Raw genomic sequence first — 23,069 nt, forward strand, 5'->3', positions numbered from 1 at the left:
ATGGAAGGTCTTTATTTCACCTTCATTCATAAATGAGAGCTTTGCTGGGTACAATATTCTGGGTTGACAGTTTTTTCTCTTAAGACTTGGACTATATCTCACCATTCCCTTCTAGCCTGTGGTCTTTCTGATGGGATGTCAGCTGTGATTCTAATTGGAGATCTTCTTAAAGCAATCTGACATTTCTCTCATGCACTTTTTAGAATCTTTTTTTTATGTTTTATTGTGCAAAGTTTGACTACCGTGTGTTGTGGTGAAGATCTTTTCTGGTCATGTCTGTTAGGAGTTCTGTGTGCTTCCTGTAGTTGGAGGGCCCCCCCCCCTTTCCCCTCCAAATTAGGGAAGTTTTCTGTAATTATTTAACTAAATAGGCCTTCTAGTCCATTTTCTCTTTCCACACCTTCAAGAACTACTAAGACCTGTATGTTAGATCTTTTGATAACATCCTATAAGTCTCCAACACTGTTTGTAAGTTTTCTACTTTATTTATTTATTTATTTTTTTGGTCTGACTGAAAGGTTTTAAATTTGTCATGTAGCTCAGATATTCTTTCTTCTTCCTTACCAAGTCTGCTGTTAAGGCTTACTACTGCATTTTTATATGGTATGTTGAATTCTTCATTTCTAATATTTCATTTTGATTTTCTTTAAAAATCTCAATTTCATGGAAAAATTTTCATTATGTCATGTATGGTTTTCTCTAGTTCATGGATTTGCTTCTGATTGCTTTTGTGTAATCCTATGATTAATTTTTAGAATTCAATTTCTCGCATTTCATCCATCTCTTCATCTTCACATTCTAATATTGAAATGTTGTTGTGTTCCTTTGGGAGGAGGGTCATGGTGTCTCTCTTATTCTTGTTTCTTGAATTTCTGCATTTGTGGAGTTTATTGTTGTTTTTTTTCCCCTCTGATAGCTTTTTTCTTTAAGCTATGCCTCTGTGGTTAGTGGAATATCTGCACTTTCGATGAATACCAGGAGATGTGTGGTGAGTGTGGCTAGAATGATCTGTTCAGTACTCCAGAGAGGGGTGAGTATCCAAGGTAACACTTAAGTTTATGGTGGTAGATCTCTTGTTAATAGAAATTGGGGAATGTTTACCTCTGTCAGTGTGATAACCCCTTCATTTCCTTTCCTCTAAGCTTAGCAATGCCTGAGTGTTAGTCCCAGTGTGTTCAACACTCATCTGTGCCGCCGTATGAACTACACAAATGATCTTGCAGTCCTCTCACTGTGGGCATGGTTCCTGCACAGTGACCCGCTCCAGGCAACCATGGAGCTCTGAGCATGTGGAGCTGTACCCAGTGATTACTCAGAGATCCAGCTACACCCTGTATCTTCTCATGTAACCACTGAGTCTCCACTGTCTCAGAACACAAGGCTCCCACAGTCACTGGGTACAGAGGTTTCGCTCTGCCCTGCCAGCCTGTCCATTCATAAGAGAGGCAGATGTTTCCTGAGCCAGCTCCACCTAGGCATCTTGATCCTGGGAGGCTGGGGGTGCCTTACAGTCCTCCATGGGTGCACAACCACTTCCCAGCCAGGCTCAAAGTCTTGTGGGGACTGCAGATTATTCTGGATCACACATGTACATAAGAGCCACCAGCCAAATGTTGCTCTCTTCCTGCCACTGCTGCCATACTGCTGTGAAGATGGTGTCCTGTCTCAACCAGTTGCTGTGCATGTGCACAATGGCTTTCGCAGCCTCTGCCCAAACTCAACATGGTGCCTGTTCTTTCTTAGCCGGGCAGCTGGTAGGGAAGTGGGGGTGAGATAAACATGCCTCCTCTACTTTCACTGCATCTGCGGGCAACCGCTCGCAACCACTAGCCCCCAGGACTCCAGTCCAGACTCATGCCATGTTCTTTCTCTGGCTATATCACCGTGGGTTGCTACAGTTCGGTCTTACCTCTATCTCCAAGTTGCCGCCCGCTCTGCCTTGGCTGCTGCAGTTGTGTGTTGTGTCTATGTTCATGCTGTGCATCCACACCCTTCATACAGGTCCAAAGTGTTCCTCCTCCTCTTGTAAGATTTCCAGTATGGTTTTCTCTGTCATTCACCCCTGAGAATGCACTTCCTATACTTTTTCCTTTTTACTATTTATCCCTACCTAGTACAGTATGTTGTTCCCTAATCCACCATCTTGGAATCCCCCAAATATACAGATTTAGGAACATTGTGATACTTCCCACCTTACACTCTCTCCTGCCCACACTCCAAACCTTCTTCCTCCTCCCATTATTTCTTTAAAAAGTACAAAATTAGTAAAAAGTGTTTATTTTATATAAGTATGGTTAGATTTCCATAAAAATAATAGGACATAGTCTGTACTCTTACTTATGCCTTTTGGTGAAGAGCTAGTTATTTGAGTCATTTGTGAACTCAGTCAGTGTCTTTTAGGCAGCAGTAATGAGCCAGATATTATTTGAGGCCTTGAGGATTCAATTTCTTGTCTGCCATAGTCTTTGTCATTATCCATAGCCTTTAGGTTTTTGGAATATAAAGGAGGCCACCTTGTAAGGAATAAAGATCTTATAATAAGAATAAAGAGATTATGATAGCAGTAAGTCAGTAAGCAGTAAGTCAGAGGTACAATAGTAGAAAGGGAAAAGATTATCAATGCTATGCTGGCGGTTCCCCCCTTCACAGGCCCAGTGCTCGAGAAAGAAATCAAAAGATCCTCTAGGCGCCGTGGCTCAACAGGCTAATCCTCCGCCTTGCGGCGCCGGCACACCGGGTTCTAGTCCCGGTCGGGGCACCGATCCTGTCCCGGTTGCCCCTCTTCCAGGCCAGCTCTCTGCTGTGGCCAGGGAGTGCAGTGGAGGATGGCCCAGGTCCTTGGGCCCTGCACCCCATGGGAGACCAGGAGAAGCACCTGGCTCCTGCCACCGGAACAGCGCGGTGCGCTGGCCGCAGCGCACCTACCGCGGCGGCCATTGGAGGGTGAACCAGCGGCAAGGGGAAGACCTTTCTCTCTGTCTCTCTCTCACTGTCCACTCTGCCTGTCAAAAATAAAAAAAATAAAAAAACAAAACAAAACAAAACAAACAAACAAACAAAAAAGATCCTCTAGCAAATCCTATAAACTGAAACCCACAAAACCAAAAGGAAGAGGATATTGGGATGCTTGCTCCTTCTTCCACTCATTTTCTCATCCTCTTTTCCTTACTCTCAGTCTACTCCTCACAAGCAGAACAGACGTCAGAGGTTTCAAGGGTCAAAATATTAACAAACACACTGGAGCATCTTCGAGATTCTCTTCAAGGAGATATGTTTAGAATCTATGATTAGGGAATGAAAAGTGATCAAGATTTTGGGATTGAAGCTGGGCTGGGTGTGGGAAATAGGGGCAGGAAAGAGAGGAACAGGAAAGGGACTTGTCAGTAGTGATCCAAGTTACCTCGCCTGGGGAGTGGGAATGAATGATGCAAGGTGAGAAGTGCTAAGGCTGACAAACGTGAGAGTGTAGTGATCATTAATCAACAACAGCATCGCCAGACAGCGCGGTTTCAAACCTCTGTATAAGTTACTTAACCTCTGTGTTTCTCTGTTTCCTTATCTGTAAGGCCTGGAGAGTAATTGTTGTAGCTACCTTATTTGAAGATTGTATGAGATAGTATGCTCACATATATAATTCTTAGAACAGTGCTGCATACATAATCGGTGCTGTATGGTTAATTGTTGGCAATAATTAGTTTCATATGTTGAACACCTTTTACCTGCAAGGGACTCTACTAAATATGGGGAAGTGCAAAAGGTGGTTTAGGAATAGCTCTGCCCACAGTCTTTATCAGCAAGGACTTTGAACTCCTCTCTATCCCACATTTTTTTAAATAATCCAGTTTTCTCCCAACTTGTTTAAAAGTAATCTATTGTTTTTCCATACATTTCTTCCTTCATACCAGCATTTTCTATTATGTACCACATCTGGCTGTTTGTTAAACTAAGAGGTATACATAACTCTGCTGATGGAAATAAATGAACTCCATCAAAAGGTTAATGTAATTTATTCAGGGCAGAATATGAGTGGCCTAGATGTAGAAGACACAGCCCAATGACTTAGTAAGTGTTCCAAATTGGTAAATTCTGGTCAGAATTTATGTATTCTAGGACAGTAAATTTTCATTTGTCATTATGCAGCGTCCGTAGAGTGACTTGGCTCAAATATGAAGGCTTCAGGTAAGTGGGGCCGAGTTTCTCACAGATAGGAGATTACTGGCTTTAGAACATGATGGGTTACAAGCACTTTTACAGACAGGGTACACTGAAAAGGAGGCTACTGATGAGTTCTAAGGAAGGCATTTCTGGGAGTAGATAAGGAATGCATTGATAGAGAACAAAAGATTGCACATGGTTGCTTCAGATGCCTAAGACAAAGGAGGAACTTTGTGCAGTCACCAAAGTCAGACAGACCTGGTGGATGAGATGCAAAGCGCTGTCCTGCTACTCCTCAGCCGGGACTCAGTGGGCAGCTCTCCTGAGTGCTTTACAAGCTTTTAAGGGGCAGTTTGTTTTCAGTTCTGTGACTGCATTGACTTGGAATGGAAGTGTGATCTCAGGTACTGGGTTATGGGTAATGAACCTGGTTTACTTTGCCCAGAAGGAAGAGAAGTCTTTCTATATCCTTTGCAATAGGCAGTATCTTCAAATGCTCCAAGGTCTATAATTATGGTTGCCAATTGTTAAGCAAAACTAACAAAAGCTTGCTGCATACAGAAAATCAGCCATGTAGACTTTATATGAACAACCAGCCCTGATATATTATTTTATAAAAGTGAGCTATTTTAATTGGACATACCACTAGAGAATAATGAAAAAACTGGTGAAAAATTGAATCCAAAAAGAGTGGTCATTTTTTACTTGCCTGAATTTCTAAAGTAGTATTGAAAGTGCAGGACTGCTAACAAGATTACTTTTATAGTTGTGGATCTCTGGGTCAATTGATTAACTTCTCTTTTTTTAGTGTGAAAGAAAAAGTAAAGTGGTCATGTTTCTACTCTTCAGGAATTTTATGAGGTTAAATGAGAGCCTGAAATCTCAGGTGTCAATAGGGTTCAAAATAAAACTTTATTATCTGAATTAATAAATGAAAAGTGTATTCATTGCTATGTTCAAAAACACACACTTAGGACCCCCCTCTTCTAAAGAATCTAGAAAATAGCTTTTAACATCAAGTAAAAATTGGTATCAATTGGTAGATCAAAAATAGAACATTTTGATTGCCTGTAATTCCAAATAGAGTAGGAGATATTTGAGAATCTGAGATACAAGGAATAAGTTGCATTTTTAAGGATGTTCATGTTACCAAAATATTTTAAATATGTAAATACCAACACAAAGTCTTCTCATAGGTCTGTTGGTCTTACAAAAAGAAATCCAGAGTATGACATTTGGTCAGGTTTAGTTTTGGCTACATTCTTTAAGAAATTTGATATTGCACCAGGAAATTTCACTGACTTCTCCCATCCCTGAACTGTCCTTGCTTCTTACAAAGACTTTTCATGAGGTTAGTTTCAAAATGCACCCAGGCAGTTGAGGTCAGTTGGGCCCTTTGTACTTGAATAATTAAGTGACTACTATCAAAGAAGGCTACACATTAGTAACTTGGAGGAACCAGAGTGAATGAACCACTCTCTAGAACCTGCATGGCAATTTTGAAAATTAAACCCAGTTAATAGAAAAAAATGCTAAATCAATGGCCATAAAATTTAATGGGTTTATAGCAGCCTTAACACAGTAGGACTGAATTATCATGTTAATTTAATTTCCATTTCTAAATGAACCAGAAGGCACAATAAAGGTCAATTAACCAGCTACCTTCCCTGTCTTCTTTTTCTTTTATTACCGGTTTTAAATCACATTCAGCCCCAAAGCACTCACACAGCTTCTGGAAACTCATTAGTTTTTCTTGAAATTAAAACAAAAAAGAAAAAAAAAAGAGAAACGAAAACTAACAACCAACCATGTGCTGTGTGAGAACAACCACTGAGTATTATGGGGATAGATGTATTCAATGACAAATCTTCACCCTCGTCACAATGGGCTACAAACTCTGTCACACTGAGTCTAAGGAAACACACAAGTTAAAGATCTCAATTACAGTGTGTACCAAGTGTTCCTCTCAGAGCAAAAGCTGTGTGTGTGTGCTACTCTTAACATCTATGAGTCAAGTAAGGAAGGGAGCTCCATCTGTGTAATGTGGGTCCCTTGCTAGTACAGTGAGAACCTTAAGCTTTGCACAGGCTGCATTTTTCATGTTGAAATGTGTCACTTTATATTGGCAGTTTTTTTTTTATTATTACTTTGAAAAATAAAGAAGTCTGTTCCCTCTTCCTTACCAGCAAAAAAAAAAAAAAAAAAAATCAGTTTGTATTTTGGGGGTAATTAATTTATTGTTTCAGTGGATTGTCTGTAGTGTGATCCAATGTGGATCAAAATGTTCAAATCTTCTGGTGTTTTCTAGTGATATGAACGACATAAGGGGATAAGGTCCTGAAAAAGATATATTTTATTTGACAAAATCTTTAGTCACTAAAATTAGATTCTAATTCCAAAATTTTCCCATAATTTGAAAAATTAGTTGGAGATACTACATAAAGATCACAATTTTGATTTTTAGCATTTAGTATTCTCTCTAACACCAAGTAAATAAATTATATAAAATATCTAATACCAGATATTAGATAACTTTCAATGAATGCTAGCCATTTTTCTGATTCTCATCTTCGGCATAATATAGAAAAATGATTCATTATTGAAAGTGTGCTCGTTTGGGGACTGGCACCATGGCTCATTTGGTTAATTCTCCACCTGGGGCGCTGGCATCCCATATGGGCGCCGGGTTCTGGTCCTGGTTGCTCCTCTTCCAGTCCAGCTCTCTGCTGTGGCCCAGGAGTGCAGTGGAGGATGGCCCAAGTGCTTGGGCCCTGCACCCACATGGGAGACCAGGAGGAAGCACCTTGCTTCTGGCTTCGGACTGGCGCAGAGCCGGCCGTAGCGGCCATTTGGGGGGTGAACCAATGGAAGGAAGACCTTTCTCTCTGTCTTTCTCTTACTGTCTAACTCTATCTGTCAAATTAAAAAAAAAAAGTGTGCTCATGGAATTATTTCATAAAACTGTAGAACTTTAAGAGAATGATTACTTCTTTTTCCAATTCTTATAACAAAAGTATTGACTTTAAGTATTATTTAGTGTCAAGGTAATTTAGAATCAAAACAAAGTTTTACTCTATGACTGAAATCCTTTTTTTAAATAAAAAAATAATTCACCTTTTATTTAATAAAAGCTGTCCCCTTACCTCCTTCAAAACTAATTATTATCTATCTATCATTTATCTTTCTTCTATCTAAGGAAAAGGTAGAATTTAATGATCTCATAATTATTTCTAGACTAAAGCAAAACATTTTTGGTTATAGAAATAGGAACATACATTCACATTGTACAGATTTGGTAAATAATTACACACAGATATGGTTGGTTTTGAGACATCTTTCTATAGATCATAGTGTGTTTGATCCACTTGTAAAGTTCCCATAACTGGGACAGCATGTTCATTTGGTGCAATGAAATAAGTTGCCACATAGGATACCTACATACCCTATCAGAATGTCTGTTTTTGGTCCTGCTGTGCTTGCAATCCAGCTCCCTGCTAATGTGCACGCTGGGAGGCAGCAAATGATAGCTCAAGTGTTTGGGTATTGGCCACTCACATGGGAAACCCAGATCGACTTCTAGGCCCTTGGCTTTGGCCTGGCCCAGCCACAGCTGCTGCAGGCATTTGGGAACTAAACCAGCTGATAGAAGATTAATTCTCTCTCTCTTTCTGCCTTTCAAATAAATAAATAAATAAATAAAAATTTAAAGAATAAAATTCCTGCAACAGAAGAGAAAAAAAAAATGTGACTGAAATGTTACAAACACCAAGAACACCCAAATGAATATTAGTTGCCTGCATATAATAAGCAGTGTTTTTCTGAAGTGGAAGGGACTTGTGCTGTTTCACTTTGAGCCTGTCTCAGATTGACCCTGGAATCCCATGGATAAAGCCCTCAGCCAGTGGCCTGTGCACAGTAGCTGTGTAGTGGATGCTGCCCTCATCCGCTTCTCCCTCTCCTCACCTCCCTCTTCTATCACATCTGGGCTTTCAGCTCCAGGGTGGGATCCTAGAAGCAAATATAGCCAAGTGCCTCCTGTGGCTTCTTGCCATTTGTTAACAATTTTCTACAGTTGATGAGGATACCCCATTACAGAAGATTCTCAAAAAATTTTTTTTATTTTTATTTTTATTTTATTTTATTTTTTTTAACTTTTATTTAATGAATATAAATTTCCAGTATACAGCTTATGGATTACAATGGCTTCCCCTTCCCATAATTTCCCTCCCACCCGCAACCCTCCCCTCTCCCGCTCCCTCTCCCTTTCCATTCACATCAAGATTCATTTTCAATTCTATTTATATACAGAAGATCAATTTAGTATAAATACTTCAACAGTTTGCACCCACATAGAAACACAAAGTGAAACATACTGTTTGAGTACTAGTTATAGCATTAAATCAAAATGTACAGTACATTAAGGACAGAGATCCCACATCAGGAGCAAGCGCACAGTGGCTCCTGTTGTTGACCCAACAAATTGACACTCTAGTTTATGGCGCCAGTAACCACCCTAGGCTGTCGTCATGAGTTGCCAAGGCTATGGAAGCCTTCCAAGTTCCCCAACTCTGATCATATTTAGACAAGGTCATAAAAGACAGGGTGAGGATAGTAACCAATGATCCTAAGAGTGGCCTTAACCAGGTCTGAACAATTATACAGCATTAAGTGGGGAAGAGGACCATCAGTACACACAGGTTGGGAGTAGAGCCATTGGTGGTAGAGTAGAGGTTATGATTACAAAGGAATGAGGCCCAAGTGGACTAGACAGGGTCTAGAACAAAGGACAGAGTCATTATTAGAGGAGCTAAGAAAGGTGCTGTCTAAGCTACAAGTAATTTTTCTGATTGAGAGGCAAATAGAACCTGATAGAAGGGGCTTGATAATAATCTGTTGGGCTTTAGGCCTTGTAAGTTAAGAGGCCCAGACCTATCTATCTCTTCACATGGGGTATATCCTAAGGGAGGTGTGAACCTCCTAGGGGAAGGCACTCTGTTGACTTTCATTATTTGGCTGGCCTGGGAGGAGAGCTGGCCAGGTAAAGGCAGGGGGCATCTCTAACAAGAAATTTACAGTTCTGCCTGCAATGTTGCTGACCCTACTTGGCTGTCCCCTCAACTGCAGTGGTCACTTTGGAAGTTGGGCTGAGTGAAGGGCTTTTCAGCTTGGAGCCAATAAGATCTGTGGCTCTGACCTGGGCATCCTTCGATTCCAGGGCAGGTCCATTTCCAGTGATCCAACTCTTGGCAGAGCTGCCAGGGCTCTTCACAAGCTGACTTCTGCTGAAGCCCAGGCTTACCACATTGAAAGCCACTGCAGTGGACTGGCCTGTTGGGTCTCCTTGAGGGCAGATCACTGTACAGATCAGCCATTAATAGGCCTGCCACCCATTGCTTCTGATGCCGAGCTTTCTTTTCCTCCTGGTTTGTGTTAAAGCAGACCAGACGATGCAAGTCAAGGGAGTGCCCAAGTCCCATCTCTAATCTTTGGTGGCCTGAACTACAAGTCTATAGTCACAGGCATGTTCTGTAGTAGTTTTTCTAAGGTAGACAATGCCCATGAGGAAAATTATATATTATCACTGATTAGCAATACAATATGTTATCATATCATATCATATCATTTCATATGATGTCATGATCCTGCCCCCCACACCTCCACTTTTGAAATCAGGGAACTTGTTTTTGAACATTGGGCTACTATGCTGTGAATTATATCACTAAATTGTTGACGGGATTTAGCTGTTAGCATCACAAAAATCACTGGACCCTGACTGACCATGTGCAGACAGGGAGCATAAGGAAACAGTTTGGGTACAAGGTAGGAGAAGGAAGAAAAAAAAATGGTAGCAAAAGGAAAAAAGGAAGGAGAAGAACAGAAGAGGAGAAAGCTTGTCAATGCGTGTCCTCCACGACTCCATTCACCAGGTTGAATCGCTCATTCCCACTTAGCAAATCTGTGCCTGTGTGCACATGCACACCCACCCACCCACATACACACCTGATTTTTGATCCCTGCTAGCATTACTGCTGGTACTACTTGCTGCGTCACAGCAAAGTCCAAAGATTATTGAACAGAACTTTCTGTCTTGAGGCATTTGAGGATTTTACTCCCAGGTTGAAGCTGACTAGTGTCTCTCCTTCCCATTCTCCGGTATTTCATAAGCCCATGTCTCCCATGAGTTCTTGTCAGAATGTAGGCATGCATTTTACAGCTCCTTTGCCATCTGGCTATGTGGCTTTGGGAAGTCACTTCACTTTTTCAGGTGCTGGTTTTCTCAGTGGTGAAAGCTGGAGACTGACCTTGATCGTGAATTTCTAGGTCAACACTTTGTGGTTCTCTGAAGCCCCATTTCAAGCACCAGGGCAAGACGGTTTAGATAGGACCACAACTCTCAATTCTCCTGTCTTGCTCAAAGTTAATGAGTGAAATGGGATGAGTTTTATTAGGAAATGTATGCATATGTAAACATTTGCACATATATACACGTGTATGTGTACTTCTATATATGTGAAGATATTTCAAAAAGTTCTCAGAAAATAGAATTAAAGAATCCATTTATTTTGGTGTAAAATTTTATAAAATTATGCATCATTTTTCATAATATACATTTTCAAGAACTTTTTGAAGACCAGTGATTCTTTTATTGAGATGAGTGTAGTGTGTATATAGATACTAGATGTATGTGTTTGTTTTTCATCTCAGGCTGTCAGGAAAAACTGGAGAAAAATGGTACTCATTACCCACTAGGAAACATCTGTCCATTTTTGCAGCACAGTACATATATATTTTTAGTGACAATATTTTATATTACACTTGGACCTTCCCAAGAGAACCCAAGGCATCCCACTGGGGAGGGAGTCTGATGCCTCATATGAAATGGGCCAAGCTGCCGACTGGCAAGGGAAACACAGATTTGGTGCATAGTGAGATTTACTTAGTCTGATTAAGAATGTGTTTGTAAGAATGTAGAAGGCTAGAATTCTTGGGATTGTTTGCTTTTTTTTTTTTTTTTACATTTAGAACAGATGAATAAATATGTGATGCTAATATGGCTTGGCTGAGAGTCCCTGCTTCCTTACGGAGCCACTGTCAGGAGGGAGGAACAAGGGCCAGGTTGGCAGTAGAGGGCCCTGCTGTGCAGGGACGAGAGCCACTGGCTCTCTCTGGACTCCTCCCGTCCATGTTGACAAACAGCTGGAGAGGGAAATAGGTGACAACGCTGGGCCTAGTGGCCCTCTCTCTGTTTATATTTCTCAGCTGGGGGTTGAATTTTCTTCTTTCAATAATCACTTGTCCTTTTCAACTCTGAGAAGAGAGAAGGGTGGTTTCCTCCCTCCCCCATCTATATTATCTCTATTTCTTGTTCTTTGTTCCAGAAAGAAAATGAAAACAAAACCCAAAGATTCTCTCTCTATGAAGTTTCTTACATTCAGAAAACTGTGTGCAAATGGAGCCGAGAGCTGGCGAGGTGCTGTAGTTTAGAGAGGCTGCCTGCAGCCTGGCCACGGTGCAGGGGTGAAGATGGCTCAGGTAAGTACAGAAAGATGAGAGTGAGGTGCTTGAGAAGGAAGTAAGTAATCCCTAACCCTCTGGGCATTACCCTGCCTCTGTACTGTTATCAGAGAAAGAGCAGCTGGTAATCTCTTTCATTCATCCACTCATTCCCTTCTTTTTCTGTGTGCCTTGAATCAATGTGCACTTGCTGAGCTAATTCCCTGTAATAGGCACAGATGTCCAGTTCCTGCACCAGAGTGAATCTACCAAGGGAAGACACTCAATTATGACAGCTTTGGTTTGTTAAGGTTTACAATTTGCTAGGCACTGTGCTAAGTACTTAACATACATCACTTTATTGGTCTTCTCCATGATGTCATTTCTCTGATTAGGAAATTGAAATTCTGAGATTCCAGGGCTTCCTCAACAGCATACAGCTAGTCAGTGGCTAGGCCAGATTTGAAGTTGGGATCATCTGAATCTGGAACTTCCCATGAAGAGGTCACTGGGTAATGATATGTGGCAGCAGAGAAACCTGCCTAGGCTTAAGGAGCATAAAGAGGTGGGGTGGGATGGAAACATTACAGGTCTTTAAGAATCTGTAGTGCCAAATGATGAGCTCGCATTTGGTGCAGTGGGTCAGCAGGAATATGATTGGTGCTGGCCGTGGCCAGAGCAGAGGAAGGAAGAGAGGGAAATCTGATGACTGATGGAAGGAGATGCAAGAGATGGACAGGGTACAGACTGTCTCCCAGGACTCTAGCATGGAGTGTGCACAGATGTGAAGAACTCAGCTTAGATGAGGAAGCTGAATATTTTCATTTTTCACCTGTGTATGGTTATAGGCACATATTACTTTTTCTATTTTAAAAACATTTTATTTCTAAAGAACAGAATATTCAATTAGAAAGACAAACTGCAAATAATAATAATAATGCTCTCCTTTCCATATGCAAAATGTAGTTTATATGCTATTGATACCTTGCTTTAACTTGATACCATATATCAATGATATAACTACATATTATTAAAATTTCTATAGCAGGTCAGAATGGTAATGCATAGATTTCGTACTTACTAAGATTTGTGGTTAATTATTAACTTGTAATTTCATAAATAAGAAACATACTTCTTGCCTGAGGAAAGACTTTTTTCTATAATTTAAAAAAAATAGAGTTCAGTAAGGCATATTTGTATATACTAATCGTAAGAGCCATTTATTGAGTACACACATGACCCAAGTTTTGTTCTATGTATTTTATCTATATTAATTTCATTCCTCTTACTTCTAGAATTTTAGTTTGAAAACCCAAGTGGCAACCACCTTGGGGCTTATTGACATCCCATTATGGGTGGAGACCCTATGGTGAGGTCTTCCAGGAGTGAGTTTGAGCACAGAACCCAGTGACTGGGAATGAAGATTTTTGTGAAAGTAAATCAGAGAAGACAGTTTGATAACAAGTTGTGTAAGGACAGAACTAGTACTTTTTTCCCAGACTGCCTAGGTTTGTATTTCAGCAATGCCAGTTAGAAGTGTAAATTGTGAAAGCTGGCATTGTGGTACAGTAGGTTGAGCTGCTGCCTGAGATGCCAACATCCCATAATGGAATACCGGTTTGAGTCCTGGCTACTCCACTTCTAACCCAGATTCCTGCTAATGCACCTGAGAAAGCAGTGGAAGATGGCCCAAGTACTAAGGTCCCTAATGATTATGTGGCAGACCTGTATATAGTTCCTGGCTCCCAGCTTCATCCTGGCCCAGACCTGACTGTTGCAGACATTTGGGCAGTGAGCTAGCAGATGGAAGATGTCTCTCTTTGTGCCCCCCACCCCATCACTCAACCTTTTAAATAAATAAATAAATAGATCGATAAATAATTAAAAGAGAAGTGTAATTTGTGGCTTTTCATAGCCATATTATTCATAACAGTAAAAAACTGGAAGCAATTTTAATGTCCACCAGCTGGGAAATAGATGGGCAAAATTGATATTTTTTAACTGAATACTGTTTATTATAGAAAGTAAAGAAGTGGCTGACCCATGCTGCTTCATGAATGAGGCTCAGAAACATTATCCCAGGTGAAAGAGTCCAAACACAAGAGATACCGTATGCTGTATATAATCCTCTCTATATGAAATGCCCATTTATAGAGAAAGAGAGACCATGGGTGCCTGGGGCTGGAGAGGGAACAGGGTACACTGTAAGTTGGCAGGAGGGAACTTATTGGGTTAAAAATGTTCTTATTTAAAAATCTTTTTAAAAGATTTTGTATTTATTTGAAAGGCAGTGTTACAGAGAAAGGGGGGGGGAAGGGAGAGAAAGAGAGAGAGAGAACATTTCTGTCTCTTGGTTTACTACCCAAATGGCTGCAACAACTAGTGCTGGGCCAGGCCAGGCTGAATCCAGGAGCCTGGAACTCCATCTGGGTGTCTATTGTGAGTGGCAGGGGCTCACATACTTGAGCCAGCTTCTACTGTTTCCCTAGGCACATTAGCAGGGAACTGGATCAGAAGTGGAGTAGCTTAGACTCAAATTGGCACTCATATGGGATGCTGGCATCACAGGTAGCAGCTTAACATGGTGTGTCACAATGCTACAAGCTCTGTTCACCCCTCCAGTATTCTTAAAGTGTTTTGGAAAAGTTAATGAGAAAACATATAATAGTACACATGAAATGGATGAATTTCATAATATGTAAAATATATCTCAATAAAATTGTTTAAAAAAAAAGTGTGACTTTGGTCAAGTTATTCAATCTCTTTTTGTTTCATTTTCCTTATCTGTAAAATAGTCCATATTTGATTTTCAGTTTATTACTCAGTTATCCTTTTCCCCTTGGCATCCCTTCACTTTTTTTTTTTAAGATTTATTTATTTATTTGAAAGAGTTACACAGAGAGAGGAGAGGCAGAGAGAAGTCTTCCATCCACTGGTTAATCCTCAATTGGTCGCAACGGCTGGAGCTGCGCCAATCCAAAGCCAGGAGCCAGGAGCTTATTCCGGGTCTCCCATGGGGTTGAGGGGCCCAGGGACTTGGGCCATCTTCCACTGCTTCCCCAGGCCATAGCAGAGAGCTGGTTTGGAAGTGGAGCAGCCAGGTCTCGAACAGGTGCCCATATGGGATGCCAGTGCTTCAGGCCAGGGAGTTAACCCTCTGCGCCATGGCACCGGCCCCCTCCCTTCACTTTTATGGAAATATTTTCTTCTCTTGCTTTCACCACTGCCAAACTCTTCAGATTTTCTTCACAACAAAGGCTGGAGTTGACATTTCCCAGATTGTAAATGGGTTCGTTGTTTTACTCTGCAGTGAGTTATCCACCTCCAGGCCTGTGGCATATTCAGCCTCTGTGGCTTCTGATGCTGGAGTATTTGGGGATTTTCCTGGAATAGTCTGGGATTTGTTTGGGGATGGTTCTCTGACACCTGGATATCACTTAAGGTTCCTTGTCAAAATTCGGTGTTATTATCAATCCTTTCCCATCAGGTATTCCAGACAGTCTTTCTTGTTCAGGTTTGCTAGACACCTCTCCTGTTATTCAGTGCAATTACAAATTTATTTTGATTTTTGTATTTTGCCTGTTACCTCAGTAGGATTTTGTGTGGATTCTGAAATATGCTGTCTAGATCCCATTCAGGACTAAAGGCTTATTCCTCCAACTACCCAAGGTTGACTCCTTTCCTGGGAAAGCCTTGATCCAGTGATTCATTGACCAAAAGCTCAGCTGTCTCACCCAACTTGGAACAACAATGGAGGGTTGATCCCCAAGCTTCAGACATTTTATGAAGACAGCAGAGGCCTTTGTGTAGAATCTATCTAATCTAACTTCTCCCTATGGGCCATTTTGCTTTCTTATCTTTGCCGCCATAGGAGTTGATCCTGTGTCCTCCTTAATAAACCTCTGTATTAACCTTTATTTCAGAGTCTGCTGTCTGTAGAGCTTACACCATGACAGAGGGGATGTGAATATGTGGGTTCATCTACTGGTACCTTGAAGGATTTTTACAGTATTTTATAGGACTGGAATCACATAGACCTTTTTGATAATGAAAAGAAGTTAATTCACCCCTCCCCAATACCCATTCACTTCTTCAGAATTTTGATCAGAGACATCATCATGGTTTCTTTCTTTCTCACTTTGATGGTACTGTGAGCTCAGTCTCCCACTCCCAGAGTCATGTGTGACTAAATGGAAAACTCTTAGTGTTGAGTCAGGTTCTCCTGAAGCACATCCTAACAGAAGAGTTTTCATTTAAGCACTTTATTTTGGTAGTGTCCCCCCAAAAAGGGAGAGGGAGAAGCAAGACCGGGAAGGGAAGGAAGTCAGGCAAGGGCGAGATCTCAGGCATAGTCCACGGGGGATCGCTTTATGTGAGCTTCAGAATAACTCAGGTGTAAATTATACTTCATAATTTTTCCATGTGCGGCCAACAAGTCAGATGCTCATACTCTTGTTTTCAATAGTCTGATTGGTTATCAATGATTCCTTTTGGTGGGAGCTGGGATATGAACTCCCAGGCCATTCTGACTCATGGCCCACACATGATACAGGAGGGTTGTCCACTGTGGACACACATACATGCTGGACATTGGAAACCAAGGCACACAGAGGTTAGTGAAGAGACACTTAGAAAGAGCAGGAAGGATCTGAAGGGATTTGGGTGGGACAATATGGCTGGCTTCATAGTCCCGTTATCATCATCCTGGTCAGTCTAACCTTGATGCCATGCTACCATTTTGATAGTGGATTCTGAAAGGAGGCTTTTTTTAAAGAGATTTATTTATTTGAAAGGCAGAGTTACACAGAGGAGAGAGAGAGAGAGGTCTTTCATCTGATGGTTCACTCCCCAATTGGCCTCAATGGCCTCAATGGCCAGAGCTGCACCAATCTGAAGCCAGGAGCCAGGAGCTTCTTCCAGGTCTCCCATGTGGGTGCAAGGGCCCAAGGACTTGGGCCATCCTCTATTGCTTCCCGTGGCCACAGCACAGAGCTGAATCAGAAGTGGAGCAGCAGGGTCTTGAACCGGCGCCCATATGGGATGCTGGCACTTCAGGCCAGGGCGTTAACCCACTGTGCCACAGTGCCGGCCCGAAAGGGGGCTTTTGTAAACTGACCTAACTAGTGGTTTGTGTATCATAGTAGAACTTGTAGAATATTTAATTCTATGTCAGACTGCATTCCAATGAACCCATTTGAGTTATTTGCAAAATGTCCCATTAGATAATGAAATGAGTTAATATTTTATAGAGTTGCTGTGTATTTGCTATCTAAATGCTGAAGAGTGTTTGCCAAAAGAAGAAATAATCTCGATGATTATAGAACTATGACATCAGTATAAAGCAAGGTACTAGGACAGGAGGTCGTGCATCGAGTTTTCATATGAAAAGATATGTCAAATGGCTCGGGTGGAAATTAAAGAGTAGGTGGGATAGAATATTTGTACCATTTGGGACTGCAGTCTGCTCCATCATGGCCATTTCCCATCCATTTTAATCTCTTTTTGATATTACAGTAAAGGCACTGAAGAACCATTAAAAGCCAGAGATCAATACTGAGATCATGCAACTTGGCCCATAAATGGTTTCTGTCTATAAAATCAAAGGATGACAATAGAGTAATAAATACCACAAGCTTCAAATTATTTTAAACCATTTTCTCTAATAGAAGATATGGAGTGTAGTAATTGTCCCCGATAGAAAAACTATCTGTAAAGTGTTTGTGCTCTTCCTGTAGGATACTATATTGAGAGATCTAGATGCACAGTGTGGAAGAGCAAGCTGGGGTTGATTTTTGAAAGGATATGCTGAGGATTACTGGGTGGTAAAAAAGAAAAAAAAAGGCTGTACTTTTGCACTAGTAGCAGGCTATTTGTTGAAATTATACATTAGGCGTTTAAGTCAATAATTTTGCATGGGTTGGGACCTATAATTTAAAATAGGATTTGTGGTGGGAAAAAATATCCCTACTGTATAGTTTCATAAAAAATCTTGATTTAAAGTTGAATGAGTAGAGGCACTGAATTTTGAGCTAGAAAGTGTTTTAATGTGTTTAAGACATTGGGTAAATGTAATAGGGTTCTAAAACTAAGGAAGAAAGAGCAATTACTTGATTATTTTGGGAGGCACTGAGATCTATGTATTGATGAAGGGATGGAGGAGACAGAAAAATAGGAGAGAGGAAGCTTTTAGAGAATGGCTCCAGGTAAAATCATGGAAACTAAGTTTAGTTATCAAGTCTAAGGACAGGAGAAAGTACAAGACTGAAATAAATGGAGAAAAGGGTAAGAACAAAGAATCAGTCAGCTAAGAACTGTATTGTTGACATAAATAGGTCTAAATAAAAACAAATATTGATAGATGCTGAGTAGTCATTTGTGCTCATACACACATACACTCTTAGATAACATATATATATATATATATTTTTTTTTTGACAGGCAGAGTGGACAGTGAGAGAGAGAGACAGAGAGAAAGGTCTTCCTTTGCCGTTGGTTCACCCTCCAATGGCCACCATGGCTGGTGCGCTGCGGTCGGTACACCGCGCTGATCCGAAGCCAGGAGCCAGGTGCTTCTCCTGGTCTCCCATCGGGTGCAGGGCCCAAGCACTTGGGCCATCCTCCACTGCACTCCTGGGCCACAGCAGAGAGCTGGACTGGAAGAGGGGCAACCGGGACAGAATCCGGAGCCCCTACTGGGACTAGAACCCAGTGTGCTGGGGCCGCAAGGCAGAGGATTAGCCTATTGAGCCGTGGCACAGGCTCTTAGGTAACTTATAAATAGATCAAATATCCTTAACATAGCAAAAAGTATCTGAAACCAATAACCCAGCTTACATTTAAGGGCAAACATTTGAGGTGTTCCCATCAAATTTCGAAAGTCAGAAAAGATATTTGCTATTAACTAGCATTTGTATGAAAGTTGTAGTCAACAGAATAAGAAAAGAGAGGAATTTTAAATATTGTGAGTTGGTTAATGCAGCAACCATGAAGTGTGCTGCTTGGATTGCCTTCCAAGAGAACTTGCTGTTCAGCTGCAAGAAGTGCAATTAAGTGTCAATCTCTAGTTCTAGCAACTTCAGCTTTACCTCATCTGCACAGGCAGCTTCCAGCCAATGACTGACCATTTCCACCCAATGTAGTACTCCTCTAATGAGCATTTTCACCTCCAGGAGTGCCTAGTTAGGTTGGCAAAGACTTTTTTTAGGTCTGCTTTGTAGTCAGACCCTTTATACCTGGTTCTTCGTTCCCCTTTTACTTTTCATGTAAATTACCCTCATATAGTTCTTGGATCTTACATCCATCTCAGTGTCTACTTCCAAAAGATTCAATTGGCATTTTTTGGTAGCAGGAGTGGAGTGGCACCCTAAATCAAGAGATGAGATGGGGCTTGAACACTGCATCATTAACTTCCTGCTTAGCAATGAGATGTGGAGTACATACGTGGCACAAAGTGGCAGCCCAATTGCTAAAACTGGTGGATTTATCAGGCAAACTGCAAATATGGACTCAGAGAGAGAGAGAGAATGAAAAGTTGAGGGCAGTTAGCAAACGATTGAACATTTTCAAAGAGGCTTATTCTGGTTTTCAGTCTCTTCCTTCCTGCTATGTGTAGGAAGTGAGTGAGAGAGTGAAAACTATGTGTAGTTTTCAGAGTGAGCTGAAAACTAAGCTCAGTATTTAATAGAGTTTTTCAAGCTCCTAAAATGATTGAATAGTCAGTGAAAGGCCTGTTAGGCCCTGATCAGGGTCCTGGTTGGGGAAAACTAGGCCTCTGACAAATGGGATGAGCCATCTGGATTGATTTCCCAAAGATTTTGACTTCCTAGATGCCATTAAACCATTAGAATTACAGAGGCTTCCCACCTATTCTGACTAAGGATGGGCACTCTACTCTCTTCAAACTAGGACAACCCCTTTCTTGCAAGGCAGTAGGTCTCTTCCCCTGATTACTAGGTTAGTAACTAGGGTTAAGTTGTAACAAAATCCAGCTAGGGTTATGCTGGACCTGAAAAAGAAGGAAAGGAAGCCATAAGAATTAGCAAAGGATAGGAGCTGGAGAATTCTTAGGGGACTAATTTGAAGATGCTTCATAATTTGAGGATTCCTTCATAAAGGTCTGGAACATGAGTCCAGATAAGAATATGCTCATTAACTTGGGGATATTTTCTTAAGAAATAGGATTCAATCCCCTGACAAAGATCCTGAAAGCCTGCTGAAAACAATGGCCCACAGTTGAACTGCCTGAATCACTGTGGCAGATGATGGAAAAAGGGATTAAAAGACACATAGAGGTGGGCATTCTGGAGTAGATAAGTAATACAAGACCAGAATGCCTAGGTGAGGAATATGTTCCATAGGCAAGTTTAGGGAACACACCAAACCCAGACACAAATATCAGTAGCAAGTGCAGTGGTAGCTAAGAGACTAAATATACAAGTGGACAATGGCCACAATCTGTTGCCAACAGCTTGGGAAGCCAAGCCACACCTTTGCAGCAGTTTTCCAAGAATAATTAGGACTTAGCCATAAAGTCCAGGTTTCTTATTTTTGCCTGTGATTCCAACTCAGGATCAACCACAAGAAGCCAAATATGTTTCTCATATCAATCTCATAAAACAATCTACTTCTATGGAGCCTCCCTCCATGTCTTCATGCCAACAACCTCCAATCAGAACATACTTTGAAGCCTTCCCTTTTGACTTCCCTGCCTGCCTTTGAATCTTTGCCAAACACAAGTGATGGTGACTGACTCCCTTGTAGCAAGCTCTGAATAAACAGCTTCTGTTTATTATCATGTGGGTGGTCTTCATCTATTTCCACCTGGCTCTCCTCCACAGGCGCAAGCTGATGGTAGAAGAGGCTGCCACAATCCTCATTGACACTAATGAGGATTATGGAGTGCCAAGGCTATAGAGGCCAGGTGGTGGTACTTAACTGCCAGAAGCCAGGAGGTTGCAATTTTTGGGAAAACTGCCAGGGCTGAGTGGCAGCCAAGGAGGCTAAACCTACAGAGAGTTATGGAGACATAGTTAGTAGAATATAAATAGCATTGCTAGGGGTAAAATAGAAGAGGAGTCAAAGAAGATATGGCTGAATACATACATTTAACTAAAGGAAACAATCATGGAAGAATAGGAATATAGGGTGGTCACCCCAATAAAACTGCTGGATCTGAGCCAGTTTTCAGACCCAGAACTCAGTGCTTGAAGGGATGTCTGAGTTCCAGAGGAAAGTATTTTGCATTACCATGGTAAAGATATATGGTAAAGTTCCTCCAGCCCTTCTGTGATAGTACTTACGGTTATTTACTTGCATGATTATAAATGGACTCAGTGAGCTCACTGGATGTTACTGCAGCCTCACTAGGTGGTCTAAAATATATAATTGGAGTTGAAAAACATGGAAATTGAGTCTTTGCACTGTGTGGTGAGAGCTATGATAGTGGTTAGGGCCAAGAGAAGCCTTTGAAACTGCATGCCCACATCCCCAGCCAAGACAGTAATTGAAAGGTAGTATCACATCCTGGGAGGGATGGTGAAGATTAGTACCCTCTTAGGGACCTCAAAGTTATAAGAATAGTGGTCCTTGCCACATCTCCATTTAACTGGTATGATCCATGCAGAAACTCAACGTGTCCTGCAAAATGACTGCAGACAGCCACAGACTAAATTAAGAATATCCTTGACTGTAGTGACTGTGGTGGAAAGGATCTTTTTGTCAGAGCAGATTAATACACCTTTTCTACATGATACGTAGCTACTGATTTGGTGATGGGGCTGTTTTCTTGCCTTAGGAGGGAAGAGGTTAGAAACAGTTTTCATTTACAAACAAGGATGAAAAATAATATATCTCTATAACTATCTGCCTATGTACTTACAATTTTGCTCCAGGACCATTTTAAGTCTCCTGTGTCCTGTGAAAATATCTGGACTGTTGGAGCAGTCTGCAAAATATCAACTGACTCATTACACTAATGATATCATGCTGATCAGGCTGTAGTGCAAGAGGGGTTAGCATGCTGTAGACTGATCTACTAGTCCAGAGGGTGGTAGATAAATTTCACACAGGCTGAAAGACATGCAACTTTGGTGAAATTTTCAGAGATCCAATGGACCCAGGGACACTCTGGTGCTTTTCAAAGGTTTAAGATAATTTATTTCACCTTTCATTCATTGTCACAAAGAAGGAAGTGCATACCTGATAGGTCTTTTCAGGTACTGGGGGAACATATCACACTTCTAGGAGTACTGGTTAAGCTTATTTATCATGTGACCTTGTCAGTTTCAAGAGACGGCTGAATAGAAAAAGGCTCTGCAGTAGGTTCAGATTGTGGTGTAAGAAGATCTGTCACGTAGGCATATGATCTGCAGACCTAAGTGATCATGCATCTAGAACTGCTTATTACGAGTTGACTTATTTTGGATCTATCATTTCATGCAATTGAATGAGCCTGGTAGCAATCCATGATGGAACAAAATAGCACATCCAAGATCAAGGACAAAAGGGTGTAAGTGGCTCAGACCTCTTGTCACCTACCATGGCTGCACCATACCTGTCCCTAAGCTCAAATCTATGTCCATATGGTTGAAAGATGAGATGGGGGAGGAGTGAATGCAACCAGCAGAAGAGGAGGAAGAAGCCTGGGGCTGGCTTATGGATTGATTGCTTTGTATAAATGTAAGCCAAAAATGGATGGCAGGAGAAACATAGCAGCATGTGTGGGAAGGTTGAAAGGTAATGTTGAGAAAAGTATCTTACCAAAGGAGGCATTTGAGTAGTGTGCCTGGTTATTTACTTTGTGAGGAAGAAGAAACGGCCTGAAATAAGAGTAAGCTTTTAGGAAATGATGAATGGTCTGACCATTTGGCTAGGCCTGGAACAAAAAAGATTAGGAAATCAGAGATAAGGATTATGGTATGTGGATGGATCTCTGGAAATTAGCACAAAGCGTGGTTTTTTTGTTGTTGGTGTTGTTTAAATTACATGTTGATTAACGTTTACCAGAAAGCATATACCATTGGAGTGGCACTAACACAATCAAGTAGACAAATGATTCAGACAGTTGCCTTCAGCAAGTGGTTACTTCACAACTACATGTGAGGCATATGAATTAACAGGCTGCAGAGGCAGAGATGAGAGCCGCATGTGAGATGGACAGCATGGATTCTCACTCATGAAGGTAAAGGTTTCTATTGTTAACTCTGAAGGTACAACCTGCCAGTGACAGATACCAGGTTGAACCTCTGATATTCCTCAGATACTAAGTTGACTGTATAAGGTCCTTTTTGTCCTGGAAGAACCTGCAATTTGCTCTCAGAGAAATAATACCCATTCGAGATCTGAGTTTGCCCTTCCTGCCTACAGAACCTCAGCCACTACCAATAACAAGAGGCTTTCCTGATCCACAGCATTGTTACAGT

At 41.2% G+C, this 23,069-nt stretch overlaps 1 pseudogene; it reads left to right on the forward strand.

Moving 5' to 3' along the window:
* Window positions 1–23,069, forward strand: part of LOC133758678 (high mobility group protein B3-like) — a 40,834-nt pseudogene that overhangs the window by 3,945 nt on the left and 13,820 nt on the right.

The sequence above is a fragment of the Lepus europaeus genome, chromosome 4 (assembly GCF_033115175.1).
Source record: "Lepus europaeus isolate LE1 chromosome 4, mLepTim1.pri, whole genome shotgun sequence".
NCBI classification, from domain to species: Eukaryota; Metazoa; Chordata; class Mammalia; order Lagomorpha; family Leporidae; genus Lepus; species Lepus europaeus.